The sequence below is a fragment of the Lactuca serriola genome, chromosome 1 (genome assembly GCF_051521515.1).
Source record: "Lactuca serriola cultivar US96UC23 chromosome 1, Lser_US96UC23_V15, whole genome shotgun sequence".
NCBI classification, from domain to species: Eukaryota; Viridiplantae; Streptophyta; class Magnoliopsida; order Asterales; family Asteraceae; genus Lactuca; species Lactuca serriola.
In genome coordinates, this window is record NC_136408.1 from 3,985,644 (window position 1) to 4,008,427 (window position 22,784).

General features: G+C 31.0%; 1 long non-coding RNA gene across 1 annotated transcript; it reads right to left on the bottom strand.

The window, feature by feature from the left end:
- Positions 1 to 233: 233 nt before the first annotated feature.
- LOC145067341 (uncharacterized) lies at positions 234 to 22,237 on the bottom strand. The gene is made up of 3 exons (XR_013688831.1): positions 21,972 to 22,237; positions 21,647 to 21,753; positions 234 to 846 (listed from the first exon to the last, which is right to left on the bottom strand). It is a non-coding gene; the product is annotated as an uncharacterized LOC145067341 (long non-coding RNA).
- Positions 22,238 to 22,784: the final 547 nt, after the last annotated feature.

Genomic DNA, 22,784 nt, shown 5'->3' on the forward strand with positions numbered 1-22,784 from the left:
TCTTTCTCTAAAAGTCATCCTATCCAATTACAAGGTTTAAGAGTAACCCAAAAAGACTTTGCTAATAATTCAAGTATATACTAATTCAGTTATTGGCTTAAACACCTAATCCAACACCCATACTCATTTAGTTGCCATAGCCTGCAATTGCATTCCTTTTTCTGGACATCAATAATATACACCTCATCCAGTTTCCTTGTTTCAAACTTCAACCCCCCACACGATACAACCTTCGAATACCTTCATAATGTAATGTAAATAATTAGATTTCACACACTATGCTATTGTGTACTGTAACATGTATACATACCTCTGCTGAGTTTGAAGGATATTCAATTTCTCCTTGATGTCTGGCCAAACTGAATAACGACCCCATCCCATGCCCTTAGCTTTCATTGTCACCATCCTTTGCATGACATATATACAAATGTCCTCCAACATGCTGATAATAGGTTTTTTCCTAGCATCCAATAAGACACTATTAAAGCTCTCTGAAAAGCCATTCTCCATAGATTCACAGATTCAGAGTTTAACTTTTCAATCTCTTTCATGGCTGCATTGAAATGAGCTTCTGTTGTTACCTTATTAGCTCTCCAAAAAATGTTTTCAAACTGTGCTCCATTAAATCTCTTTCTAAAATTGTAACGTCCCAAAATTCGTACCAAAAATTTTCTTTAAGTCATTACCAAAACCATGTTCATAAAAAATATCATAAGTCATAACATGAATTCAGAGTATCATTTCCAAAACATATTTTCATTATCAGAGTAAAGCATCCCTGGCTGTCTAAACTATGGTGTGTGCCATGCGATCACCCCGAGCTCTTCCCTCCGCCACCGGAAGTACCTGAAACCAAAACTGAAAACCGTAAGCACGAAGCTTAGTGAGTTCCCCAACCTACCACATACCCTGCATAAACATATACAACATATACTGGGCCACGCCCGCTACTTCGGGCCTCGCCCACTACAATGGCCCCGCCGCTCCAGGCCCCGCCTGGTTTCGAGCCCTGCTTGGATACATATCTGTTTTACTTAGGCCTCGCCTGTCACTGGGCCTCGCCTGCTAACATATACTAACACATAAGCATATCACAACACATAAGCTAACATATACTAATAAATCCTATCCTGAGGCCTCACCCTTGTCCTGCTACTGACGAGTCATGGAACCCCATCCACGCTCCTACTGATAATGAGATACGGGCCTAGCCCACACTCACTCTTTCCCTAACTTGGGCCTCGCCCGTGTTCCGCTGCTAATGAGATGTGGAACACCGTCCACACTCTGCTATTGGTGAGATACAGGACCTTGCCCACACTCACCTCCGTACCAGGCACATACATGTATCACACAGATAACAAGTATAAACTTTCATATAAACCATTCCTTGGGCACCCGCCCACTATCATTGGACCTTGGTCCTGAATATCATTCTAGGATACTGCGCCTAGGGCTAACCCCCGGGTCTTCCTACTCATAACTACATGGGCCGACATTGTGGCCGTAGACCCATTCACACAAAGGGAAACTCACCTGGTACTGCTGAACTTGCTGGTAACCCCTCTGGATGCTGACCGACAAATCCCTGAACCGCTGCTTCACTTGCTCCCCGAGCTACCAATACCAAAACATATAACACTTAGCTTAACTGTTCTCCAAAAGTCAACTAAGTCAACTCTGGTCAAAGTCAACCTTCCAGGTCAAACCTACTCGCCGAGTCTGCCTACTGATTCGCCGAGTTCATTAGCTCAGAATCCTTTCATTTGCGACTTGACTCGCCGAGTCTACCGATTTCTGAGTCCTGACCTGTCCAACTCACTGAGTCCCCACTCAACTCACTGATCCGAGTCCTAACTTGAAGGGTTTGGGGTTTCACGACTTGACTCGCCAAGTCCAAGAACAGACTCGCCGAGTTGTTCTTCCAACTCGCCGAGTTCCCTGCCCAACTTCATCAAACTCGCCGAGTCGCTCAAGTTCTTAATCCATACAGTGGATTTTCGATCCATGATGGGGCTCCAAACTATAGATCCACTCTTCCCAAGTCTATTCCTCACGTAAAGTTGCGAACTTTACGTGAAACCAAAGAGATATGAGCTTAAAACACTTTAGGACTAGGGCTTGGGGCAAATATGCTTTACCAGCACACCAAGAACTGATACTTTAAGACTCTCTAGGCCAGAATACACTTAGATCTGAAGGGATCCATCTTGAGGATGTCCAAATCCCGAAATGCATCATACTTGGTCCAAAATCTCATAAAGAGGGACATGAAAAGATCTAACAAATAACAAGACAAGGAAGGAGCTTGGTTACCAAAATGAGCAGCAAAAGAGATGAATCTTCTGGATCCACAACCTTCCTCTTGAACCCTCAACTCCGTCTTCTCCTTCTAGGCTTCAAGAACACTTAAATCCTTCAATATTGGCTCACACACTCAAAGAGAGCACTAAGGTTTCGTGGGATAACTTCTGGACAATGGGGGCTACAAATGAGGCTGATAGAAGGAGAATGAGATGTTTAAATAGTGCATAAAGTCCCAGATTTAGGGTTTCCCAATACAGACTGGACTCGTCGAGTCCCCTTTTCCGACTCACCGAGTCGGTTAATTAATCGATCCCCCGGATCCCGCTCCGACTCGCTGAGTTCCTCCTTGGACTCGACGAGTTGACCCCTTTAACTTAGGGTTTTCCTTTCCTTTCTTGGTCTTTCTGATTATGGGTGTTAAAAAAATTGGCATAGATATGCCTAGCACACTACATTTGTTATGCTACTGAGAATACATCCTTCACTGCCTTAATCAAACCCTACATACATAACAACATATTATGGAGTTATAATTGATAATGTGTATTTTTATACATTTATAAAATTGAAGCATACCCTATGTTGATCATAAATTGAAACTAGTCCAAGACCTTCATTCCAACAGTTCAAATCTTCTACAAGATTTTCAATGAACCATTTCCAATTCTCTTTGTTTTCCACACATACAACAACCCAATCAATTGGGAATAGTCCATTGTTACCATCCCTACCCCCATCACAAAACAACTCCCCTTGGCAAAAACTTTTTACGAAACATTCATCCAAATTAATGATCCTTATTCACCTTCCCCTCCATCCTTGTTTCACTCCATCAAAGCATATGTAAATCTTGCTGCAGTAAGTCTTACCATCAAGCATTGCATCCACATAAATTTTTACTATAGAGCTAGGATTTGATCATTTAATATCCTCACCATATGATCATATTCTAGAGTAATTTTCTGCAATTATGCCTTCAACTAGAGTCATAGCATAGTTCTTGGCTCTTCTACACCGACTCATACTGACATCAATGCCAAAGGTGTTTTTGACCTCCTCTCTTAACAATCCCGCACTCATCTTTTGATTGTTCATGACTTCTTGAGTAAAATGGGTACCTATCCATTTAAAAGTGACAATTGAACCTAAATTGAAATTCTTGGTACAATTATGGTCACATATGAGAGACTTGCTTTGGAAAGACTTATCATCAATCATCCATGAACACCAAACCCTAAAAGTACATTTTCCTTCACAACATTTGGCTAACAACCGTCTACTATCATTTTTTACAAAGCTTAATTAATAACCATTCATAACAGCATAGTTACAGAGCATGTGTTTCAATTGTTTAGGACTCTCAAACCTCGTACCTAACACTGGTACCTACTCCTTCCGGTACAGATGTTCATTGAAAATGTTTGGCAAGTCGGGATCAACATCTTCATTGTCATCCATACCTTCATCAATAGGCTCAGCTACAATTGGGTTGGCACCCATGTCAGGTTGACAGTAGAGAGCTTCTCACACTTTTCTCCACTTAACCTTTCCATGAACGCATAACACTCATCCTTCTCCATGCCTGCGAAGTCGATGTCGACCAGCCCTCTAAGTAACCTCATCGGTGTAGTGTATGGGGTATTTCGCAAATATTCTTCGGAAGAACACACTACATAACTAATGTGACAATGAGGTGGCAATAAATGAAGGACGCAATCAGCTCTCTTTGTTTTCTTATTAAAGGAGTTGGCAAAAAAGTGATCAGGTTACCCCTTCAAGCCTTAAAAAGCGACTTATTCGACCCGAAAAAATTAAGTTTATTCCCTCATAAAGCTAGAAAGTTCGTAGGGCATTTTGTGTCATTTCCCTAAATTTTCTGCATCATTGAGCACCCAAGTATTATATGGGTTCATTTAAAAGAAAAATTATATAAAAAATTTAAAACATTTAAGAAGTTTGAATTTATGTCATTTCCCCAAATTTTCTACATCATTAAGCGCCCCAGGTTAGTTTACAACTTCTAGTTTCACATGCAAACGAAATATGAAAATAAAAAAAGCTACGAATCGATAAAAGAAAATATAATTATAAGAAACAAAGTCTTAACCGTTATAATCATCATGTTCTTGCTTGTTAAGCTCAATTCTGAAACTTATTACCCTCACCCTCTTGTATTTTAGCAACCAAAAGAACAAACTAATGACTAACGGGCTTAGATTAGTTAAAATGAAAAAATTAATCACAATAATAAAACCTTAAAAAGGTATTTAAGCCTTGGACTAAATATAAAAAAATTGAAAAACCGAAAAAAAAAATCAAAATTATAAAAAACTAACTATAAAATAAAGAAAACAAAGTCTGAGTGTAACACCTGGAATCTAGAAGACCAATTAAGGAAAGATAATCTCTATTTCTAAAGGTCAACTCGTCGAATTTAGGCAAGAAACTCGACGTGTTGGAAAGTTGGGTCGCGTGTTTTTGGAAGACCAACTCAACGAGTTGGGGAGGATTAACTCGACGAGTTGGACGTGGTTTGGGAAACCCTTAAATCGGGACTTTGCACCCTATTTAAACAACTTAAGCCCTAAGGTTGGGCCTCATTTCCAGCCTCCAAGTCTCTAACCCTAAACCTCAAAACCCAAAAGCATATTTGAGTGATTGTGAGCCATTTTGAGTGTTTTTGTGGGTGCTTGAAGCTCTTGGAAGGAAGGGAAGCTTGAAGGAGCAAGGAGGAGTTGCTAGATCAAGTCTCAAACTTGCTAAGTAGTTGATTGGATATCAATTTAGTGTCCTTTTTTGTTTGTTTTGGTCCAAAGGAGATAATTAGTGAGGAGTTGGACGTCCCAAGTGGAGAACACTTCAAATCTAGGGCCTTGAGGGGTTTCATGGCATAGAGGTGCCAACTTTGTGACCCTAGAAGCCCCATGCAACATCTAAGCTCTTGTTTTGACCTTTCAAGCTCCAAATGGCCATGCATGTGGGTAAAGTTTAAGACTTTACGTGCCCTTCTTGAAGTTTTGAGGACTCTTGGATTTAGATTTAAGCCTTTTGGGTAAAGTTGGAGTCTAAAAGGTATTTCCAGTCTAGACCTAGGGTATTGGATGAGTTCACGAAGAAATGGCTTAATGCATTAAGGAGTAAGCAGACTAAAGAACTCGACGAGTTCACGAAGGAACTCGACGAGTGGATGTGAGTATGACCCGATTTTGTTGAAAGGAAAAGAACTCGACGAGTTGATTCGTAGTATCACAATTTTGTTGTTTATGGGAACTCGCCGAGTTGAAGGACAACTCAACGAGTTGAGTCAACTCGGAGCATTGACTTTCACCATGACTTGACTTGACCCAGGTTGACCCTGGGAGGTTTATGAAGTACGAAATGGGTTCTAAAGGGTAGTTCCATGTAAGGGTTTGGGCCTAATTTGGAAAATTGGGCCATTAATGGGCTTTCATGGATTGTATAGTTTGGGCCTTGATGGGCCGGGGGTGAAACAGTCATTCACCCCAAGTAAGGATTATGGATCATGGTTTAAAACCTAATTGCTAATTGTATGATTCGTGTAGTGAGCTTCAGCATTCGAGGTGATTCTCCTCAATGTTTATATGGGTCGAAGACACCAATGCCGACCCATGGCATAATGGCAAGACTATGTGCGGCACATAGCACCTCTTTTGATTACTATATGTATGTATATGGTATGTTTAACTCATGGTTATGTATGATAGTGGGTAATATATGTGCTTATATGCTAGGTAGTATCCGGTCGAAAGAGACCGAGCACCTAAATATGCTAGGCGGTATGTTATTGTATGGTATGTGGTATTTAGGGAACTTACTAAACTTCGTGCTTGCGGTTTTCATTTTAGGTTTCAGGTACCTCTAGTTTTCAAATAAAGGAGCTCGGGACGATTGCAACGCCAATGGTTTCTGCAATATGTGATTTCTAGGAATGAACTCTGATAAATGTTTTATTTTAAATTGTTTTTTCAATGTGTGAACAAAGTTACAAATGTGTTTTAGTTATATTAAACATGAAATTTTTGGTCATGAATTTTGGGATGTTACACTTAGCCGTTATAGTCATCATGTTTTTGTTTGTTAAGCTTAATTTTGAATTTGGTTACCCATGCCCTCTTGTATTTTCGCAACCAAAAAATCAAACTAATGTTCTTGCTTGTTAAAATAAGAAAACTCTAAAGCCTTGGGCATTCAAACAAAATATTTAATAAAAAAAGCTCAGAATCGATAAAAGAATACATAATTATAAGAAACAACATCTTAACCGTTAGAATCATCATGTTCTTGCTTGTGAAGCTCAATTCTGAAACTTATTAGCATCACCCTCTTGTATTTTAGCAACCAAAAGAACAAACTAACGATTCACCGGGTTAGACTTGCTAAAATGAAAATATTAATCAAAATAATAAAACTTGAAGAAAAATCATTTAAGTCTTAAAAAAATCTCAAAATCGAAAAACAAAAGAAATCAAAATTATAAAAAAACAACTTTAAAATAAAGAAAACAAAGTCTTAGCCGTTATAGTCATCATGTTTTTGGTTCTTAAGCTCAATTCTGAATCTGATTACCCTCGCCCTTAGTATTTTCGCAACCAAAAAAACAAAGTAATCACTAACAGGTTTAGACTCTTTAAAATGAAAATTCTAACAAAAATAAGAAAACATGGTAAAAAAACCATGTTTAATAAAAAAAAAAGATATAAAGCCTTGGGCATGCAAACCAAATATTAAAACAATACAAGCTCAGAAATAACTAATAACTAACGGGTTTAGACTTGTTAAAATGAAAATATTAATCAAAATAATAAAACTTAAAAAAAAATCATTTAAGTCTGGGGCTAACAAACCAAATATTAAAAAAATCTCAAAATCGAAAAACAAAAAGAAATCAAAATTATAAATAAACAACTATAAAATAAAGAAAACAAAGGCTTAGGAGGTGTGATGTACATGCACTCATTTCAAGGGGGTGCATACTTTTTACTTTTTCTACTGTGGGGCAAACGGCGCACGCGAGGCCCTCCTCGGGCGGATTCCTCCCGTTATAGTCATCATGTTTTTGATTCTTAAGCTCAATTCTGAATCTGATTACCTCGCCCTCTAGTATTTTCGCAACCAAAAAAACAAAGTAATCATTAACAGGTTTAGACTCTTTAAAATGAAAATTCTAACAAAAATAAGAAAACATGGTAAAAATAACCATGTTTAATCAAAATAAAAAAAAGATATAAAGCCTTGGCCATGCAAACCAAATATTAAAACAATAAAAGCTCAGAAATAACTAATGGGTTTAGACTTGTTAAAATGAAAATATTAATCAAAATAATAAACTTAAAAAAAAAAAGCATTTAAGCCTTAGGCTAACAAACCAAATATTAAAAAAAAAAAAAGAATTCAAATTATAAGAAACTATCTATAAAATCTTGAGCATGCAAACCAAATATTAAAACAATAAAAGCTCAGACGCAATAGAATACATAATTATAAGAAACAAAGTCTTAAATGTTAGAATCATCTTGTTCTTGCTTGTTAAGCTCAATTCTGAAACTTATTAACCCCCACCCACTTGTATTTTTAGCAATCAAAAGAACAAACTAATGACTAACGGGTTTAGACTTGTTAAAATGAAAATATTAATCAAAATAATAAAACTTTAAAAAAGAAAACCAAATATTAAAAATATCTCAAAATTGAAAAAAAAATCAAAATTATAAAAAACTAACTATAAAATAAATAAAACAAAGTCTTAGCCGTTATAGTCATCATGTTTTTGTTTGTTAAGCTCAATTCTGAATCTGATTACCCATGCCTTCTTGTATTTTTGCAACAAAAAAACAAACAAACTAATGATTAATAGGTTTAGACTGTTTAAAACAAAAATTTAATAAAAATAAGAAAACTTAATAAAAACAAACATGTTTAATCAACATGAAAAAAAGCTATAAAGCCTTGGGCGTGTAAACCAAATATTAAAATAAAAAAAATCTCCGAATCGATAAAAGAATACATAATTATAAGAAACAAAGTCTTAACCGTTAGAATCATCATGTTCTTGCTTGTTAAGCTCAATTTTGAAACTTATTACCCCCACCCACTTATATTTTAGCAACCAAAAGAACAAAGTAATGACTAACGGGTTTAGACTTGTTAAAATGAAAATATTAATCAAAATAATAAAACTTGAAAAAAAAGCATGGGGGCTAACAAACTAAATTTTAAAAAAATCTTAAAATCGAAAAACAAAAGAATTCAAAATTATAAAAAACTAACTACAAAATAAAGAAAACAAAGTCTTAGCCGTAATAGTCATCATGTTTTTGTTTGTTAAGCTCAATTCTGAATCTGATTACCCGAGCCCTCTTGTATTTTTCGCAACCAAAAAAACAAAGTGATGGCAAACAGGTTTAGACTTTTTACAATGAAAAATCTAGCAACAATAGGAAAACATGGTAAAAATCAACATGTTTAATCAAAATAAAAAAAGGCTATAAAACCTTGGGCAATAGGAAAACATGGTAAAAATCAACATGTTTAATCGAAATAAAAAAAAAGGCTATAAAACCTTGGGCATGTTCTTAACCGTTAGAAGCATTAAAAAAACAGAATTCATTAAAAGAATCATTAAAAGAATACATAATTATTAGAAACAAAGTCTTAACCGTTAGAAGCATCATGTTCTTGCTTGTTAAGCTGAATTCATGACTAACTACCAAATAAAGAAAACAAAGTCATGACTAAGCCATTATAATCATCATGTTTTTAACTACCAAATAAAGAAAACAAAGTCATGACTAAGCCATTATAATCATCATGTTTTTGTTTGTTAAGCTCAATTCTGAATCTAACTACCCTCGTCCTCTTCTTGTATTTTCGCAACAAAAAAATAAAGTTACGACTAACAGGTTTAGACACTTTAAAAGCGTTTGGTATGTAAACCAAATATTAAAAATTAAAAAAAAAAACTCAGAATCAATATTTTTATACAAAATTATAAGAAACAAAGTCTTAACCGTTAGAGTCATAATGTTCTTGCTAGTTAAGCTCAATTCTGGAACTTATTACCCCCACCGTCTTATATTTTAGCAACCTAAAGAACAAACTAATGACTAACAGATTTAGACTTGTTAAAATGAAAATATTAATCAAAATAATAATACTTTAAAAACAACATTTAAGCTCACTTATGAGTCTAATTATAAAAAATAGGAAACAAAGTCTTAGCCATTATAGTTATCATGTTTTGTATGTTAAACTCAATTCTGAGTCTAATTACCCTCGCCATCTTGTATTTTCGCAACCAAAAAAACAAAGTGATGACTAACCGGCTTAGACTATTTAAAATGAAAATTCTAATAAAAATAGGAAAACATGGTAATAAGCAACATGTTTAATCAAAATGTAAAAAAGCTATAAAGCGTTGGGCATGTAAACCAAACATTAAAACAAAAAATGCTCAGAATCATTAAAAATATACATAATTATAAATAAAAAAAACAAAGTCTTTAACCGTTAGAATCATCATGTTCTTGCTTTTTAACCTTAATTCTAGAACTTATTACCCCCACCGTCTTATATTTTAGCAACCAAAAGAAAAAACTAACAACTAACGGGTTTAGACATGTTAAAATGAAAATATCAATCAAAATAATAATACTTAAAAAAACATTTAAGACTTGGGTTAACAAGCCAAATATTAAAAAAATCTCAAAACCGAAAAAAAAAATTAAAATTATAAAAAACTAACTACAAAGTCTTAGCCGTTATAGTCATCATGTTTTTCTTTGTTAAGCTCAATTCTGAATCTGATTACCCTTGCCCTCTTGTATTTTTCGAAACCAAAAAAACAAAGTGATGACTAACAGGTTTAGGAAAACATTGAAAAATCAACATGTTTAATCAAAATGAAAAAAAAGCTATATAGCATTGGGGATGTAAACCAAATATTAAAACAAAAAAAGCTCAGAATCAATTGAATCAATATAAGAATACATAATTATAAGAAACAAAGCCTTAACCGTTTGAATCATCATGTTCTTGCTTGTTAAGCTCAATTCTGGAACTTATTACCCCCACCCTTTTATATTTTAGCAACGAAAATAACAAACTAATGACTAACGAGTTTAAACTGGTTAAAATAAGAATACTTAAAAAAAAACATTTAAGCATTGGGTTAACAAACCAAACATTAAAAATATCTCAAAATCGAAAAACAAAAGAATTTAAAAATATAAAAAACTATTTTCAAAATAAAGATAACTAAAGTCTTAGCCGATATAGTCTGTCATGTTTTTGTTTGTTAAGCTCAATTCTGAAACAAATTACTTTCGCCCTCTTGTAGTTTGCCCAACCAAATAAACAAAGTGATGACTAATAGGTTTAGAGTCTTTAAAATGAAAATTCTAACAAAAATAGGAAAACATGGTAAAAATCAACATGTTTAATCAAAATGAAAAAAAGCTATAAAGCCTCGGTCATGCAAACCAAATATTAAAACACAAAAACATCAGAATCAATATAAGAATAAATAATTATAAGAAACAAAGTCTTAACCACTAGAATCATCATGTTCTTTTTTTTTAAGCTCAATTCTGGAACTTATTTCCCCCACCCTCTTATATTTTGGCAACCAAAAGAACAGACTAATGACAAACAGGTTTAGACTTGTTAAAATGTAAATATTAATCAAAATAATAAAACTTAAAAAAAAAAGCATTTAACACTTGGGCTAACAAACCAAATATTAAAAAAATCTCAAAATCGAAAAACTTAAAAATTCAAAATTATAAAAGACTAACTACAAAATAAAGAAAAGAAAGTCTTAGCCGTTATAATCATCATGTTTTTGTTTGTTAAGCTCGATTCTGAATCTGGTTACCTTCGCCCTCTTGCATTTTCGCAACCAAAAAAACAAAGCGATAAGTAGCAGGTTTAGACTCTTTAAAATGAAAAAACTAACAAAAATAAAAAAACATGGTAAAAATCAACATGTTTAATCAAAATGAAAAAAAGGTATAAAGCATTTGGCATGTAAACCAAATATTAAAAAAAAAAGCTCAGAATCAATATTTTTATACATAATTATAAGAAACAAAATCTTAACCCTTAGAGTCATCATGTTCTTGCTAGTTAATCTCAATTCTGGAACTTATTACCCCCACCGTCTTATATTTTAGCAACCAAAAGAACAAACTAATGACTAACGGGTTTAGACTTAATAAAATGAAAATATTAATCAAAATAGTAAAACTTACAAAAAAAAATGCATTGAAGCCTAGGGCTAACTAACCAAATATTAAAGAATGTCAGAATCGAAAAACAGAAAAATTCAAAATTATAAAAAACTATTTACAAAAAAAAGAAAACAAAGTCTTCGTCGTTATAATCATCATGTTTTTGTTTGTTAAGCTCAATTTTGAATCTGATTATCCTTGCCCTCTTGTATTTTTCCCCACCAAAAAAACAAAGTGATGACTAAAAGGTTTAGACTCTTTAAAATTAAAATTCTAACAAAAATAGAAAAACATGATAAAAATCAACATGTCTAATCAAAATGAAAAAAAGCTATAAAGCGTTGGGCTGGTAAACCAAATATTAAAACAAAAAAGCTCAGAATCATTAAAAGAATACATAATTATAATAAAACAAAGTCTTAACCGTTAGAATCATCATGTTCTTGCTTGTTAAGCTCAATTCTGGAACTTATTACCCCCACCCTATTATATTTTAGCAACCAAAAGAACAAACTAATGACTAACGGGTTTAGACATGTTAAAAAAACATTTAAGCCTGGGGCTAACAAACCAAATATTAAAAAAATCTCAAAATGGAAAAGCAAAATATTTCAAAATTATAAGAAACTAACTATAAAATAAAGAAAACAAAGCCTTAGACGTTATGGTCATCATGTTTTTGTTTCTTAAGCTCAATTTTAAATCTGGTTACCCTCGCCCTCTTGTATTTCGCAACTAAAAAAACAAAGTGATGACTGACAGGTTTAGACTCTTTAAACTGAAAATTCTAACAAAAATAGGAAAACATGGTAAAAATCAACATGTTTAATCAAAATGAAAAAAAAGCTATAAAGCATCGGTCATGCAAACCAAATATTAAAACACAAAAAGCTCAGAATCAATATAAGAATAAATAATTATAAGAAACGAAGTCTTAACCGTTATAATCATCATGTTCTTGTTTGTTAATCTCAATTCTGGAACTTATTACCCCCACCCTCTTATATTTTGGCAACCAAATGAACAAACTAATGACAAACGGGTTTAGACTTGTTAAAATGTAAATATTAATCAAAATAATAAAACTTAAAAAAAAAGCATTTAAGCCTTGGGCTAACAAACCAAATATTAAAAAAATCTCAAAATCAAAAAACATAAAAATTCAAAATTATAAAAGAATAACTATAAAATAAAGAAAACAAAGTCTTAGCCGTAATAATCATCATGTTTTTGTTTGTTAAGCTCGTTTCTGAGTTTGATTACCGTCGGCCTCTTGTATTTTCGCAACCAAAAAAACAAAGCGATGACTAACAAGTTTAGACTCTTTAAAATGAAAAAACTAACAAAAATAGGAAAACATGGTAAAAATCAACATGTTTAATCAAAATGAAAAAAAGCTATAAAGCATTTGGCATGTAAACCAAATATTAAAAAAAAAGCTCAGAATCAATATTTTTATACATAATTATAAGAAACAAAATCTTAACCCTTAGAGTCATCATGTTCTTGCTAGTTAAGCTCAATTCTGGAACTTATTACCCCCACCGTCTTATATTTTAGCAACCAAAAGAACAAACTAATGACTAACGGGTTTAGACTAATTAAAATGAAAATATTAATCAAAATAATAAAACTTCCAAAAAAATGCATTGAAAGTGATTACTAACAGGTTTAGACTCTTTAAAATGAAAATTCTAACAAAAATAGGAAAACATGGTAAAAATCAACATGTTTAATCAAAATGAAAAAAAGGTATAAAGCGTTGGGCAGGTAAACCAAATATTAAAACAAAAAAAGCTCAGAATCATTAAAAGAATACATAATTATAACAAAAAAAAGTCTTAACCGTTAGAATCATCATGTTCTTGCTTGTTTAGCTCAATTCTGGAACTTATTACCCCCACCGTGTTATATTTTAGCAACCAAAAGAACAAACTAATGACTAACGGGTTTAAACATGTTTAAAAAACATTTAAGCATGAGGCTAACAAACCAAATATTAAAAAAATCTCAAAATGGAAAAGCAAAATATTTCAAAATTATAAGAAACTAACTGTAAAATAAAGAAAACAAAGCCTTAGACGTTATGGTCATCATGTTTTTGTTTCTTAAGCTCAATTTTGAATCTGGTTACCCTCGCCCTCTTGTATTTTCGCAACTAAAAAATCAAAGTGATGACTGACAGGTTTAGACTCTTTAAACTTAAAATTCTAACAAAAATAGGAAAACATGGTAAAAATCAACATGTTTAATCAAAATGAAAAAAAAGCTATAAAGCGTTGGGCATGTAAACCAAATAGTAAAACAAAAAAAAGCTCAGATTCTATATAAGAATACATAATTATAAGAAACAAAGTCTTAATTGTTAGAATTATCATGTTCATGCTTGTTGAGCTCAATTCGGAACTTAGTACCCCCACCCTCTTATATTTTAGCAACCAAAAGAACAAATTAATGACGAACGGGTTTAGACTTGTTAAAATAAAAATATTAATCAAAATAATAATACTTTAAAAAAACATTTATGCCTTGGGCAAACAAACGAAATATTAAAAAAATCTCAAAATCGAAAAACATAAAAATTCAAAATTATAAAAGACTAACTACAAAATAAAGAAAACAAAGTCTTAGCCGTTATAATCATCCTGTTTTTGTTTGTTAAGCTCGATTCAGAATCCGATTACCTTCGCCCTCTTGTATTTTCGCAACCAAAAAAACAAAGCGATGACTAATAGGTTTAGACTCTTTAAAATGAAAAAACTAACAAAAATAGGAAAACATGGTAAAAATCAATATGTAAACCAAATATTAAAAAAAAGCTCAGAATCAATATTTTTATACATAATCTTAACCCTTAGAGTCATCATGTTCTTGCTAGTTAAGCTCAATTCTGAAACTTATTACCCGTACCGTCTTATATTTTTGCAACCAAAAGAACAAACTAACGACTAACGGGTTTTGACATATTAAAATGAAAATATTAATCAAAATAATAAAACTTACAAAAAAATGCATTGAAGCCTAGGGCTAACTAACCAAATATTAAAGAATCTCAAAATCGAAAAACAGAAAAATTCAAAATTATAAAAAAACTATTTACAAAATAAAGAAAACAAAGTCTTCCCCGTTATAACCATCATGTTTTTGTTTGTTAAGCTCAGTTCACAATCTGATTACCCTCGCCCTCTTGTATTTTTCGCAACCAAAAAAACAAAAGTGATTACTAACAGGTTTAGACTCTTTAAAATGAAAATTCTAACAAAAATAGGAAAATATGGTAAAAATCAACATGTTTAATCAAAATGAAAAAAAGGTATAAAGCGTTGGGCAGGTAAACAAAAAAAGCTCAGAATCATTAAAAGAATACATAATTATAACAAAACAAAGTCTTAACCGTTAGTATCATCATGTTCTTGCTTGTTAAGCTCAATTCTATAACTTATTACCCCCACCCTATTATATTTTAGCAACCAAAATAACAAACTAATGACTAACGGGTTCAGACATGTTAAAAAAACATTTAAGCCTGAGGCTAACAAACCAAATATTAAAAAAATCTCAAAATGGAAAAGCAAAATATTTCAAAATGATAAGAAACTAAATGTAAAATAAAGAAAACAAAGCCTTAGACTCTTTAAAATGAAAATTGTAACAAAAATATGAAAACATGGTAAATTTTGTTATGGTCATCATGTTTTTGTTTCTTAAGCTCAATTTTGAATCTGGTTACCCTCGCCCTCTTGTATTTTTACAACTAAAAAAACAAAGTGATGACTCACAGGTTTAGACTCTTTAAAATGAAAATTGTAACAAAAATATGAAAACATGGTAAAAATCAACATGTTTAATCAAAATGAAATAAAGGTATAAAGCGTTGGGCAGGTAAACCAAATATTAAAACAAAAAATGCTCAGAATCATTAAAATAATACATAATTATAACAAAACAAAGTCTTAACCGTTAGAATCATCATGTTTTTGCATGTTAAGCTCAATTCTGGAATTTATTACCCCCACCCTATTATATTTTAGCAACCAAAAGAACAAACTAATGACTAAAGGGTTTAGACATGTTAAAAAACATTTAAGCCTGGGGCTAACAAACCAAATATTAAAAAAATCTCAAAATGGAAAAACAAAAGATTTCAAAATTATAAGAAACTAACTGTAAAATAAAGAAAACAAAGCCTTAGACGTTATGGTCATCATGTTTTTGTTTCTTAAGCTCAATTTTGAATCTTGTTACCCTCGCCCTCTTGTATTTTCGCAACTAAAAAAACAAAGTGATGACTAACAGGTTTAGACTCTTTAACAAGAAAATTCTAATAAAAATAGGAGAACATGGTAAAAATCAACATGTTTAATCAAAATGAAAAAAAAAGCTATAAAGCCTCGGTAATGCAAACCAAATATTAAAACACAAAAACATCAGAATTAATATAAGAATAAATAATTATAAGAAACAAAGTCTTAACCGTTAGAATCATCATTTTCTTGTTTGTTAAACTCAATTTTGGAACTTATTACCCCCACCCTCTTATATTTTGGCAACCAAAAGAACATACTAATGACAAACGGGTTTAGACTTGTTAAAATGTAAATATTAATCAAAATAATAAAACTTTAAAAAAAAAAAGCATTTAAGCGTTGGGCTAACAAACCAAATATTAAACAAATCTCAAAATCGAAAAACATAAAAATTATAAATTATAAATGACTAACTACAAAATAATGAAAACAAAGTCTTAGCCATTATAATCATCATGTTTTTGTTTGTTAAGCTCGATTCTGAATCTGATTACCTTCGCCTTCTTGTATTTTCGCAACCAAAAAAACAAATCGATGACTAACAGGTTTAGACTCTTTAAAATGAAAAAACTAACAAAAATAGGAAAACATGGTAAAAATCAACTTGTTTAATCAAAATGAAAAAAAAAAAGTTATAAAGCATTTGGCATGTAAACCAAATATTAAAAAAAAAGCTCAGAATCAATATTTTTATACATAATAATAAGAAACAAAATCTTAACCCTTAGAGTCATCATGTTCTTGCTAGTTAAGCTCAATTCTGGAACTTATTACCCCCACCGTGTTATATTTTAGCAACCAAAAAACAAACTAATGACTAACGGGTTTAGACTTATTAAGATGAATATATTAATCAAAATAATAAAACTTACAAAAAAAAATGCATTGAAGCCTAGGGCTAACTAACCAAATATTAAAGAATCTCAAAATCGAAAAACAGAAAAATCAAAATTATAAAAAACTATTTACAAAATAAAGAAAACAAAGTCTTCGCCGTGATAGTCATCATGTTTTTGTTTGTTAAGCTCAATTTTGAATCTGATTACCCTCGCCCTCTTGTATTTTTCTCAACCAAAAAAACAAAGTGATGACTAACAGGTTTAGACTCTTTAAAATTAAAATTCTAACAAAAATAGAAAAACATGGTAAAAATCACCATGTTTAATGAAAATGAAAAAAAGCTATAAAGCGTTAGAATCATCATGTTTTGTTTGTTAAGCTCAATTCTAGAACTTATTACCCCCACCCTCTTATATTTTAACAACCAAAAGAACAAACTAATGATTAACGTGTTTAGACTTGTTAAAATGAAAATATTAATCAAAATAATAATACTTAAAAAAAAAAAGAAAAATCGAAAAATCGAACTACAAAATAAAGAAAACAAAGTCTTAGCCGTTATAGTTATCATGTTTTTGTTTGTTAAGCTCAGTTCAGAATCTGATTACCCTCACCCTCTTGTATTTTTCGCAACCAAAAAAACAAAGTGATGACTAACAGGTTTAGACTCTTTAAAATAAAAATTCTAACAAAAATAGGAAAACATGGTAAAAATCAACATGTTTAATCAAAATGAAAAAAAAAAGCTATAAAGATTTGGGCATGTAAACCAAATATTAAAACAAAAAAAGCTCAGAATCAAAGTCTTAACTGTTAGAATTATCATGTTCTTGCTTGTTGAGCTCAATTCGGAACTTATTACCCCCACCCTCTTATATTTTAGCAACCAAAAGAACAAATTAATGACTAACGGGTTTAGACTTGTTAAAATAAAAATATTAATCAAAATAATAATACTTTAAAAAAAACATTTATGCCTTGGGCTAACAAACCAAATATTAAAAAAATCTCAAAATCGAAAAACAAAAGATTTTAAAATTATAAAAGACTAACTACAAAATAAAGAAAGAAAGTCTTAGTCGTTATAGTCATCATGTTTTTGTTTGTTAAGCTCAATTCTAAAACTGATTACCCTCGCCATCTTGTAGTTTTCCCAACCAATTAAACAAAGTGATGACTAATAGGTTTAAACTCTTTAAAATGAAAATTCTAACAAAAATAGGAAAACATGGTAAAAATCAACTTGTTTAATAAAAATGGAAAAAAGCTATAAAGCGTTGGGCATGTAAACCAGATATTAAAATGAAAAAATCTCAGAATCATTAAAACAGTACATAATTATAACAAAACAAAGTCTTAACCGATAGAATCATCATGTTCTTGCTTGTTAAGCTCAATTCTGGAACTTATTACCCCCACCCTCTTATATTTTAGCAACCAAAAGAAGAAACTAACGACTAACGGGTTTAGACTTGTTAAAATGAAAATATTAATCAGAATAATAAAACTTAAAAAAAATAAAACAAATAATCCTGGGGCTAACAAACCAAATATTAAAAAATTTGAAAATCGAAAAACAAAAAAATTCAAAATTATAAAAAGCTAACTACAAAATAAAAATAACAAAGTATTAGCCGTTATAGTCATCATGTTTTTGTTTGTTAAGCTAAATTCTGAATCTTATTACCCTCGCCCTCTTGTATTTTTCGCAACCAAAAAAACAAAGTGATGACTAACAGGTTTAGACTCTTTAAACTGAAAATTCTAACAAAAATAGGAAAACATGGTAAAAATCAACAAGATTAATCAAAATGAAAAAAGCTATAAAGCGTTGGGCATGTAAACTAAATATTAAAACCAAAAAAGCTCAGAATCATTAAAATAATACATAATAATATGAAACGAAGTCTTAACCGTTAGAATCATCATGTTCTTGTTGTTTAAGCTCAATTTTGGAAATTATTACCCCAATGTCTTATATTTTAGCAACCAAAAGAACAAACTAATGACTAACGGGTTTAGACTTGTTAAAATGAAAATATTAATCAAAATAATAATACTTACAAAAAAAAACATTTAAGCCTTGGGTTAACAAACCAAACATTAAAAAAATCTCAAAATCGAAAAGTAAAAGAATTTAAAATCATAAAAAACTAACTACAAAATAAAGAAAACAAAGTCTTAGCCATTATAGTCATCATGTTTTTGTTTGTTAAGCTCAATTCTGAATCTGATTACCCTCGTCCTCTTGTATTTTCGCAACCAAAAAAGCAAAGTGATGACTAACAGGTTTAGACTCTTTAAAATGAAAATTTTTACAAAAATAGAAAAACTTGGTAAAAATCAACATGTTTAATCAAAATGAAAAAAGGTATAAAGCGTTGGGCATGTAAACCAAATATTAAAACAAATAAAGCTCATAATCATTAAAAGAATACATAATCATAAGAAATAAAGTCTTAACCGTTAGAATCATCATGTTTTTGCTTGTTAAGCTCAATTCTGGAACTTAATACCCCACCCTATTATATTTTAGCAACCAAAAGAACAAACTAATGACTAATGGGTTTAGACTTGTTAAAATGAAAATATTAATCAAAATAATAATACTTAAAAAAAAACATTTAAGCCTTGGGCTAACAAACCAAATATTAAAAAAATCTCAATATTGACAAACAAAAGAATTTAAAATTATAAAAAACTAACTACAAAATAAAGAAAACAAAGTCTTAGCTGTTATAGTCATCATATTTTTGTTTTTTAAGTTTAATTTTGAATCTGATTACCCTCGTCTTCTTGTATTCTCACAACCAAAAAAACAAAGTGATGACTAATAGGTTTAGACTCTTTAAAATGAAAATTCTAACAAAAATAGGAAAACATGGTAAAAATCAACATGAAAAAAAGCTATAAAGCCTTGGGCATGTAAACCAAATATTAAAACAAAAAAAAGCTGAGAGTCATAAAAAGAATACATAATTATATGAAACAAAATCTTAACCGTTAGAATCATCATGTTTTTGCTTGTTAAGCTCAATTCTCGAACTTATTACCGCCACCCTCTTTTATATTCGCAACCAAAAGAACAAACTAATGACTAACGGATTTAGACTTGTTAAAATGAAAATATTAATCAAAATAATAATACTTAAAATTAAAAAAAAACATTTAAGCCTTGGGTTAACAAACAAAACATTAAAAAAATATCAAAATCGAAAACCGAAAAACAATAAAACATATAAGCCTAGGGCTAACAAACCAAATATTAAAAAATCTCAAAATCGAAAAACAAAAAAAATTCAAAATTATAAAAAACTAACTACCAAATAAAGAAAACAAAGTGTAAGCCGTTATAGTCATCATGTTTTTGTTTGTTAAGCTCAATTCTGAATCTGATTACCCTCGCCTTCTTGTATTTTTCGCAACCAAAAAAACAAAGTGATGACTAATAGGTTTAGACTTTTTAAAATGAAAATTCTAACAAAAATAGGAAAACATGGTAAAAATCAACATGTTCAACCAGAATGAAAAAAAGCTATAAAGCATTGGGAATGTAAACCAAATATTAAAACAAAAAAACTCAGAATCATTAAAAAAAATACATAATTATAACAAAACAAAGTCTTAACCGTTAGAATCATCATGTTCTAGCTTATTAAGCTTAATTCTGGAACTTATTACCCCCACCCTCTTATATTTTAGCAACCAAAAGAACAAACTAATGACTAACGAGTTTAGACTTGCTAAAATGAAAATATTAATCAGAATAAAAAACATAAAAAAAAAAAAAAGCATTGAAGCCTAGGGCTATAACAAACCAACTAATGACTAAGAAGTTCGAACTCTTTAAAATGAAAATGTTAATAAAAATAACAAAACTTGTTAAAAATCAACAACTTTAATATTCAAAAAAAAATCTTCGAATGGGTATGTATTCAACTACATTATTAAAAGAAACAATAAAAAAAAGAAAGTCATAGCCATTAAATTCATTCTGTTCTTAATAATTAAGCTAAATTTGAAATGGATTTACCCACGCCTTTGTGTACTTCCACAACACAAAGAACAAACTAATGAACAATGGAGTCAAACTTTTTAAAAAGAAAATCATCAAATTTGGTATAAAACAATCTGGTTGAGTAGAATGAAAAAACTAAAAAAACAAAAAGAAAAATAATAATAATAATAATAAATAACCAAGTTCTTAAGAAGTTCTAAAGTCATATCAGCAGCTTCCCGTAGATGCCAATGTTCTTTTGAATTTCCAAACTAAACTCGAAAAATTTGTGAAGAAAAAAAAGGTATTCCATAAAGTCGTCAAGAAGGTGCAAAATTAAATCAACCGAAAACTCTTGCAATGAACCAAGCTCAGTAAAATTGGAAAATAAAATGAAGATTAAACTGTTCTCAAAAAGGGCCCAAATGAGTTTTAAACAAATCCATTAAATTGAAAGAAATAGATGTTAAAGATTCTTTCCATTATCCCTAAAATCAATTTAACAAAATCACCGAATCCTAATCTGCTAACAAACAAATTAAATATTCCAAGAAATCAATGGCGCATCAAAAAGGTAAATCTCTAATTTAAATGATGTTAAGAAATCCATTATTCAGGAACTTCAATGATTTCTGTATTATATCCCCTTACTAGAATATGGCACGATAAATGAAATCAATTAAACAAAATGTGTATTGAAATAAAGATATAACGAAGGAGCTCTAGATATTTTTTTCGCATTAAATCCCTAACAGGAACTTCCTAAACCCTAAATTCTGGAATCACATCAAGAATATTGTGGGGAAACATAAAACAGTCTAACCTTTTCAACAAATCATTTCAAGATATAAAGGTTGGTATTTAACAGATAGTTCCAATTATGAATGGGTATTCCACAATCCAATTCATCATAATCATAATGAAGTAAGAGATTAGGAAGAACTTACCTGTTGTTTCCATAGCAACAAGAATGGAATCACTTGATACTGCCATGGCCGTCGACTTCCTTCCTCCCTGCTTCCCACTCTGTGTGACTCTTCTTTTTTTGAGTAAACTTTGTGAAGATTTTCCAGAATCACAAAAAGAAAATTGGGGGAATTAGCGTGACCCAAATCGCTATCTAGCAAATATACTAAAATCACATAAAAACACGAATTAAACAGACCATTCCCATAAACTATTTCAACAACACTGGGTATTTAGTTCATGATCTGTATTCGACTATCGATTGTATCACACTAAAAATTAACTAAAATAACAGGAAAAAATTACCTCTAAAAACTCTGGGCTGTTTCGTTTGACAGAGGCAGGCGATGATACGAAGTCGGTGGGAAAACAGTTGGCCATTCAAGCACGTAATCCAGATGTTGTTTGTGAAATTCTCGACGTGGGAGAAGAAACTGAACGTCACTGTGATGTCCAGGCGGAGGATGTTTTCGTTTGAGCCGGTGAACTGGTGAAGTTCTTGCCGGAGATGAAGGCGAGCGTTACGGGGGAGTGAGGGAGAGAGAGGAACGCTCAGTCGTTAAGGGGTTTTTTTGACCGTTGGAGCCTTGGAGGCCAGGTAACTTTTGAGTTTCCATTTAATAAAATAATAATATTTAGAATAACGGTGTCATTTATTGCGATATTGGTCAAATCTTTTAGCCAATGGTCAATGCTGAGACTTATTTAGAGTGTTATTTATTTATTTATTTATTTTTATTGTTTGTTGTCTATGTGCAAAAAAAAACTTCGAATTAAAAATAAAATATAATTGATTAAAGGCACATTAAAGAAGAAAAGAACAATTGTATATTCAATTTTCAGTATAAGATTTTATTAACTTAATGTATAAAAGAATTATTTTATAAATCTAGAATTAAATAAGATATCATTTACGTAAAAACAAAAATCGACTTGGCAATCAACTCAATATGATCTTATATTCGGTTCTCAAATTTCATTTTTAGATAAAATATAGATAAAATATTTAGTATAAATGTTTTAATGAGTTAATGCAATGTCCTAACAAACATACAAGGTGCATTTAAATATTGTTTTTTAGTTGAAAATAATCAATTAAAATGTAACATTTTTTTTATA